We start from the raw sequence: 8918 nt of genomic DNA, 5'->3' as shown, positions 1-8918 counted from the left end.
TAAACTCACCAGGCTGCTAAACTCAACCGGCTGCTAAACTCACCAGGCTGCTAAACTCAACCGGCTGCTAAACTCACCAGGCTTTTAAACTCAACCGGCTGCTAAACTCACCAGGCTGCTAAACTCAACCGGCTGCTAAACTCACCAGGCTGCTAAACTCAACAGGCTGCTAAACTCACCAGGCTGCTAAACTCAACAGGCTGCTAAACTCAACCGGCTGCTAAACTCACCAGGCTGCTAAACTCACCAGGCTGCTAAACTCACCAGGCTGCTAAACTCAACCGGCTGCTAAACTCAACAGGCTGCTAAACTCACCAGGCTGCTAAACTCAACAGGCTGCTAAACTCACCAGGCTGCTAAACTCACCAGGCTGCTAAACTCAACCGGCTGCTAAACTCACCAGGCTGCTAAACTCACCAGGCTGCTAAACTCACCAGGCTGCTAAACTCAACCGGCTGCTAAACTCACCAGGCTGCTAAACTCAACAGGCTGCTAAACTCAACAGGCTGCTAAACTCACCAGGCTGCTAAACTCACCAGGCTGCTAAACTCAACAGGCTGCTAAACTCACCAGGCTGCTAAACTCAACCGGCTGCTAAACTCACCAGGCTGCTAAACTCAACCGGCTGCTAAACTCAACCGGCTGCTAAACTCACCAGGCTGCTAAACTTACCAGGCTGCTAAACTCAACCGGCTGCTAAACTCACCAGGCTGCTAAACTCAACAGGCTGCTAAACTCACCAGGCTGCTAAACTCACCAGGCTGCTAAACTCACCAGGCTGCTAAACTCAACCGGCTGCTAAACTCACCAGGCTGCTAAACTCAACAGGCTGCTAAACTCACCAGGCTGCTAAACTCAACAGGCTGCTAAACTCAACAGGCTGCTAAACTCACCAGGCTGCTAAACTCAACCGGCTGCTAAACTCAACCGGCTGCTAAACTCACCAGGCTGCTAAACTCAACAGGCTGCTAAACTCAACCGGCTGCTAAACTCAACAGGCTGCTAAACTCACCAGGCTGCTAAACTCACCAGGCTGATAAACTCACCAGGCTGCTAAACTCACCAGGCTGCTAAACTCAACCGGCTGCTAAACTCACCAGGCTGCTAAACTCACCAGGCTGCTAAACTCAACAGGCTGCTAAACTCACCAGGCTGCTAAACTCAACAGGCTGCTAAACTCACCAGGCTGCTAAACTCAACCGGCTGCTAAACTCACCAGGCTGCTAAACTCAACCGGCTGCTAAACTCAACAGGCTGCTAAACTCACCAGGCTGCTAAACTCACCAGGCTGCTAAACTCACCAGGCTGCTAATCTCAACCGGCTGCTAAACTCACCAGGCTGCTAATTTCACCAGGCTGCTAAACTCACCAGGCTGCTAAACTCAACCGGCTGCTAAACTCAACAGGCTGCTAAACTCACCAGGCTGCTAAACTCAACAGGCTGCTAAACTCAACAGGCTGCTAAACTCACCAGGCTGCTAAACTCAACCGGCTGCTAAACTCAACCGGCTGCTAAACTCACCAGGCTGCTAAACTCAACAGGCTGCTAAACTCAACAGGCTGCTAAACTCAACCGGCTGCTAAACTCACCAGGCTGCTAAACTCACCCGGCTGATAAACTCAACCGGCTGCCAAACTCACCAGGCTGCTAAACTCACCAGGCTGCTAAACTCAACAGGCTGCTAAACTCAACAGGCTGCTAAACTCACCAGGCTGCTAAACTCACCAGGCTGCTAATCTCAACCGGCTGCTAAACTCACCAGGCTGCTAAACTCACCAGGCTGCTAAACTCACCAGGCTGCTAAACTCAACCGGCTGCTAAACTCACCAGGCTGCTAAACTCAACAGGCTGCTAAACTCAACCGGCTGTTAAACTCAACCGGCTGCTAAACTCACCAGGCTGCTAAACTCAACCGGCTGCTAAACTCACCAGGCTGCTAAACTCACCAGGCTGCTAAACTCACCAGGCTGCTAAACTCAACCGGCTGCTAAACTCAACAGGCTGCTAAACTCACCAGGCTGCTAAACTCACCAGGCTGCTAAACTCAACAGGCTGCTAAACTCACCAGGCTGCTAAACTCACCAGGCTGCTAAACTCAACCGGCTGCTAAACTCAACAGGCTGCTAAACTCACCAGGCTGCTAAACTCAACAGGCTGCTAAACTCAACAGGCTGCTAAACTCACCAGGCTGCTAAACTCAACAGGCTGCTAAACTCAACAGGCTGCTAAACTCACCAGGCTGCTAAACTCACCAGGCTGCTAAACTCAACAGGCTGCTAAACTCACCAGGCTGCTAAACTCACCAGGCTGCTAAACTCAACAGGCTGCTAAACTCACCAGGCTGCTAAACTCAACAGGCTGCTAAACTCACCAGGCTGCTAAACTCACCAGGCTGCTAAACTCAACCGGCTGCTAAACTCACCAGGCTGCTAAACTCAACTGTGCGCCAATTCTTTCTTCTTCAAAGGCCATGGTGACACATTGTGTACATACTGCTCAAAGGGAAGGAAGTTTTTATGACAGTTTTGGTCAGTTTTAGTTTGTGATTAGTTCTATAACATTCTGTTCATCCCATCCCAAGTCACTGGATGAAAATGTCATAATAGTCAGTTTATTGTTTGGCGTCGCATTAAATCTATTGCAAAACAGGTTTGAGATAAATTGGATGATATGGGCTGAAACTGAAACTTCAGCAATAATGGCTATGTAACCCTTTAATTACTGGCCATCCTGTAAAATACTAGTTTAGGCCACTTGAAGAATGAAGTCAGTACTGAAATGATGGCTAATATATTAGGACTTGATGCCAAAGGCTGTGTTGCATCTAAATGAGCTGTATATCATGCATTTTGACAGGGTGTTATGTCACATTATGTGTGCTGTATGTCATGTATTTTGACAGGGTGTTATGTCACATTATGTGTGCTGTATGTCATGCATTTTGACAGGGTGTTATGTCACATTATGTGTGCTGTATGTCATGCATTTTGACAGGGTGTTATGTCACATTATGTGTGCTGTATGTCATGTATTTTGACAGGGTGTTATGTCACATTATGTGTGCTGTATGTCATGTATTTTGACAGGGTGTTATGTCACATTATGTGTGCTGTATGTCATGTATTTTGACAGGGTGTTATGTCACATTATGTGTGCTGTATGTATCTAGCTGTGTTCTGGAGTCCAGGGGAGTGACTTCACAGTGTACATTCTCTCTAGTCAACTCCAGCACAAAGGTCTGTTTGTGTTCTGGCTACTGATTTACACCCTCTGTCTGTTGGCTTTTCAGGGTAGCTACACAAGTGTGTGTGTGTTTGTGCATGTGTGTGCGTGCGTGCGTGTTTGTGCGTACGTGCGTGTGTGTGTTTGTGTGCTTACTTACAAGCCCTTAACCAACAATGCAGTTTTAAGAAAATACCTAAAAAAAAGTAAGAGATAAGAATAACAAATAATTAAAGAGCAGCAGTAAATAACAATAGCGGGGCTTTGTACAGGGGATACCGGTACAGAGTGTGGGGGCACCGGTGTGGTAATCACCTACAATGACGTAATCCATTGAGCACCCGCTTACTTGTCCGGTCTCAGTCTGTGTGGAGCAGATATGGAGACCTCCTTGACAGAGACAGAGAGAAGAGAGAACGTGCGAGAAGGATAGAGAGCAGTTGCTTCGAGAGGTATCTCTACCTGAAAATACATGATCTAAGTGATTGATAGTTGGTATTCAGCAGTCATAAAAGTATGCCTTATTTACTTTGGAGAACTACTAAAATAATGATTTTGTCACATGGTGTCCATGGTGACATGGAATGAAATAACAAAGTCATCAAATTATTTTATTTATTTATTTATCTTTATTTAACTAGGCAAGTCAGTTAAGAACAAATTCTTATTTTCAATGACGGCCTAGGAACAGTGGGTTAACTGCCTGTTCAGAGGCAGAACGACAGATTTGTACCTTGTCAGCTCGGGGATTTGAACTTGCAACCTTCCGGTTACTAGTCCAACACTCTAACCACTAGGCTACGCTGCCGCCCCAAATAAAATAAATATTTGACTAAAGTAAAGTATTGTGAATGAACGACGGTTAATAAGTGATAAGTGGTAATGGGCATTCACTGCCATCATGGGACTTGTATTGTTTTATTCTGTGTTGTTACAGCATTCAACCCACAGAATGCATAGTGCATTTAATGTCAATTTAAAACAAATCGAAACCGAAAACCATGATAATTATTTTTAATAAGGAACCGAAACCAAACTGACCTCAAAAAGCACTATTTTCTCAGCACTTGTGTCCCCACAAGGTTAGTTAAACAAGACTGTGTGTGTTAATTAGTGTGTGTGTGTGTGTGTGCGTGACTTGACCCAAGTCCAGATTTTTCTTCCTGGTTACCCATGTTGGTTTACAATAAGCTTTACATGTATAAAGACACAGTACAGTATAATGTCTGTGAACAGGTATCTCTATTGACCCAGACTATTTACTGTGTTTATAATCCTTTAACTACCTTGTATCAAACTGTAGATTACATTAGCCTTCTTCAGTTCTCAGATAAGTGTGACTGTAACTCCAGCCTAACCCTGACCTTAACCCTGACCTTAACCCTGACCTTAACCCTGACCTAACCCTGACCTTAACCCTGACCTTAACCCTGACCGTAACCCTGACCGTAACTCCAACCTAACCCTGACCTTAACCCTGACCGTAACTCCAACCTAACCCTGACCTTAACCCTGACCGTAACTCCAACCTAACCCTGACCTTAACCCTGACCTTAACCCTGACCTTAACCCTGACCGTAACTCCAACCTAACCCTGACCTTAACCCTGACCTTAACCCTGACCTTAACCCTGACCTTAACCCTGACCGTAACTCCAACCTAACCCTGACCTTAACCCTGACCTTAACCCTGACTGTAACTCCAACCTAACCCTGACCTTAACCCTGACCTTAACCCTGACCTTAACCCTGACCTTAACCCTGACCTTAACCCTGACCTTAACCCTGACCTAACCCTGACCTTAACCCTGACCTTAACCCTGACCTAACCCTGACCTAACCCTGACCTTAACCCTGACCGTAACTCCAACCTAACCCTGACCTTAACCCTGACCGTAACTCCAACCTAACCCTGACCTTAACCCTGACCGTAACCCTGACCGTAACTCCAACCTAACCCTGACCTTAACCCTGACTGTAACTCCAACCTAACCCTGACCTTAACCCTGACCTTAACCCTGATTTAACCCTGACCTAACCCTGACCTTAACCCTGACCGTAACCCCAACCTAACCCTGACCTTAACCCTGACTGTAACCCCAACCTAACCCTGACCTTAACCCTGACCGTAACCCTGACCGTAACTCCAACCTAACCCTGACCTTAACCCTGACCTTAACCCTGACCTAACCCTGACCTTAACCCTGACCTTAACCCTGACCTAACCCTGACCTAACCCTGACCTTAACCCTGACCGTAACTCCAACCTAACCCTGACCTTAACCCTGACTGTAACTCCAACCTAACCCTGACCATAACCCTGACCGTAACCCCAACCTAACCCTGACCATAACCCTAGATGAAGAAAAACAAAACCATGTGATCAATAGTGAAAAAGTCACTATGGCTATTACATGATCATCCAGGCTGACCTCTGTGTCAAATGGAGTGGACATTGTGAATGTTTACAGTAGATTGGGCTGAGGGGTGTAGAGAGGAGGGGGAGAGGGAGGAAATTAGTGAAAGTTTAGAGATTGAGCAATGACTGAGAAAAAAGACAGACAGACAGACAGACAGACAGACAGACAGACAGACAGACAGACAGACGTGAAAGGCTAGTACAGTTGGAGTCTGAAAAAGCTTTGGGTCAAGATGGGAGGTAAGTCTGTAGAGCTGCTAGCATACAGGGGGTTAACCTTTAAACTTCTCCATTAATGTAATAGAAGATTGAAGTGTTACCTGGCTGATTAAAGGTTAAATAGGTTCACCCACACTAGCCACTTTCTGTTGCTATAGTGACCACATTGGAGTTGACGTCTTTCAGACATTCGACCTTGACTCAAGATCAGGTGGAACAGAATCTTCTACAGTGGTTGTACATCTATTCTCTTTTTAGTCGCTGCCTGATGAAAACCTTGCAACTTGGTCGATTTGTTATTGTTTTTACCTTTATTGAAAGTGGTAACACCCCTCAGTGTACTCTGAACATTTCAGGACCAAGATAAAAATGTAATAAAAATGTACATAACATTTTTATTTAAATTAGCTTCTGTAGTTTCACAATTGCATGTTTGTTAATGGGAAAAATATGATTTGTTTTTTTCCTGAAAAGTTTATATTTTGGAGATCAGACAGCGACGTTTTATTCCAAGGTCATATGACTCATAGAAGTCATTGATGCAAAACCAATTTTCTACAGTCCTCAGCAGAATTTTTCTAGTCTGCTTATCATCATTCAGGAAGCATCAAGCGTAATATCGTAAGAATGTTATTGTATGAATTTTGGTTGTGTTATAATAGTTATTGTTGGTTGTTTGGTGGTTAAATGTTGAGGGTTGTATACCAGAATTAGGCAGTTAGATTTGCATTGCCAGGAGTTGACCCAGAGCACAGTGGTGGTTGGTCAGGATAACCTGAGGTTCATTGACTGTCCAGGAACACACACACACGCACGCACGCACGCACACACACGCACGCGCACGCGCACGCGCACACACACACACGCTAGACATTGCCTTATCTTCCTCATACATAGAAGACTTTTTCAGCTATTGTCAGTATGTCATGTCCACACACCAACCATATCTCTCCTCTATGGAAGGCATGCACTGATCTGTACATTGCAACACAGTGTTGGGACCTAATCTCAGCCTTACAGTCAGCCAGAACAGGTGTCTGTTTTGGTCAGTAAAAAGTTTCAGTTTGTTTCTGTGTGTGTGAGTGTGTGAATTAGTGATGGGGCTAAAAATCGATACAGTTACATATCGCAATATTAGTGGTGTAAGATATTATATCGATATTTGACCCCAAGTATTGTTTAGTAAAACATTTTTGCTACTGTAGGCAGCGTTATCTTGCACTAGTTGACAGTACCAGTGTCAAAACTCAGGTATTTTTCATCCTATCGCTTGTTCTCCATTTTCTTTTTAAATAGAGAGCCAACATGCTTTCAGCATGACTGATCAAAATTCATTTTCTGATGCTATCTCTTGTGCCTCTGCGGCAGACATAGTGAGCAATATGTCTGGAACCTCAAATCACAATAAAACTGCAGTATCTAATCGCAATACATGTAGAATCGTGAGAATCACAATACATATCGTATCGGCACCTAAATATTGTGATAATATCATTTTGTGAGGTGTGTGTGCGATGTGTCAGAGGTAGAGCTCTGTGGAACACTTAATAATGTGTGCAGCAGGGCATCGGAATTGGGTCACAGAAAGGAGACAGAGGGAGAGAATGATGGAGAGCGTGATGGAGAGCGTGATGGAGAGCGTGATGGAGAGCGTGATGGAGAGCGTGATGGGGAGCGTGATGGGGAGCGTGATGGAGAGCGTGATAGAGGGGATGGAGAAAGAGAGCACCGTGCCTAGACATCCCAAAGGACACACACACAGACTGACAAGCACATCACAGACCTCAACAAGCTAAGAGGTCTCTCTCTCTCTCTCTCTCTCTCTCTCTCTCTCTCTCTCTCTCTCTCTCTCTCTCTCTCTCTCTCTCTCTCTCTCTCTCTCTCTCTCTCTCTCTCTCTCTCTCTCTCTCTCTCTCTCTCTCTCTCTCTCTCTCTCTCTCTCTCTCTCTCTCTCTCTCTCTCTCTCTCTCTCTCTCTCTCTCTCTCTCTCTCTCTCTCTCTCTCTCTCTCTCTCTCTCTCTCTCTCAGTGCTAGACCACCTCCCAGGACCAGCATGTTTGTCAGCTCCCTCTTTTCCTCCTTCTCCTTTCCACCGTTTAGGGGGCACCTTGAGTATTGAGCTACTCTCCTTTACTCCCTATCCTCCCTCCATCTCCATCCCTCCATCTCCTTCCCTCCTTATCCTCCCTCCATCTCCATCCCTCCATTTCCTTCCCTCCATCTCCTTCCCTCCCTATCCTCTCTCCATCTCCATCCCTCCATCTCCTTCCCTCCTTATCCTCCCTCCATCTCCATCCCTCCATCTCCTTCCCTCCTTATACTCCCTCCATCTCCATCCCTCCATTTCCATCCCTCCATCTCCTTCCCTCCTTATACTCCCTCCATCTCCATCCCTCCATTTCCTTCCCTCCATCTCCTTCCCTCCCTATCCTCCCTCCATCTCCATCCCTCCATTTCCTTCCCTCCTTATCCTCCCTCCATCTCCATCCCTCCATTTCCTTCCCTCCATCTCCTTCCCTCCCTATCCTCTCTCCATCTCCATCCCTCCATTTCCTTCCCTCCTTATCCTCCCTCCATCTCCATCCCTCCATTTCCTTCCCTCCATCTCCTTCCCTCCCTATCCTCTCTCCATCTCCATCCCTCCATTTCCTTCCGTCCCTATCCTCCCTCCATCTCCATCCCTCCATCTCCTTCCCTCCTTATCCTCCCTCCATCTCCATCCCTCCATTTCCTTCCCTCCATCTCCTTCCCTCCCTATCCTCCCTCCATCTCCATCCCTCCATTTCCTTCCCTCCTTATCCTCCCTCCATCTCCATCCCTCCATTTCCTTCCCTCCATCTCCTTCCCTCCTTATCCTCCCTCCATCTCCATCCCTCCATTTCCTTCCGTCCCTATCCTCCCTCCATCTCCATCCCTCCATCTCCTCCACTCCTTATCCTCCCTCCATCTCCATCCCTCCATTTCCTTCCCTCCATCTCCTTCCCTCCCTATCCTCTCTCCATCTCCATCCCTCAATTTCCTTCCGTCCCTATCCTCCCTCCATCTCCATCCCTCCATC

At 46.4% G+C, this 8918-nt stretch overlaps 1 pseudogene; it reads left to right on the top strand.

The window, feature by feature from the left end:
* Positions 1-5773: 5773 nt before the first annotated feature.
* Positions 5774-8918, top strand: part of LOC129837100 (pyruvate kinase PKM-like) — a 39007-nt pseudogene continuing 35862 nt past the window's right edge.

Source organism: Salvelinus fontinalis, chromosome 38 (genome assembly GCF_029448725.1).
Source record: "Salvelinus fontinalis isolate EN_2023a chromosome 38, ASM2944872v1, whole genome shotgun sequence".
NCBI classification, from domain to species: Eukaryota; Metazoa; Chordata; class Actinopteri; order Salmoniformes; family Salmonidae; genus Salvelinus; species Salvelinus fontinalis.
Note: the sequence above shows the minus strand (reverse complement) of the source record. Positions and strands in the feature narration are given on the sequence as shown.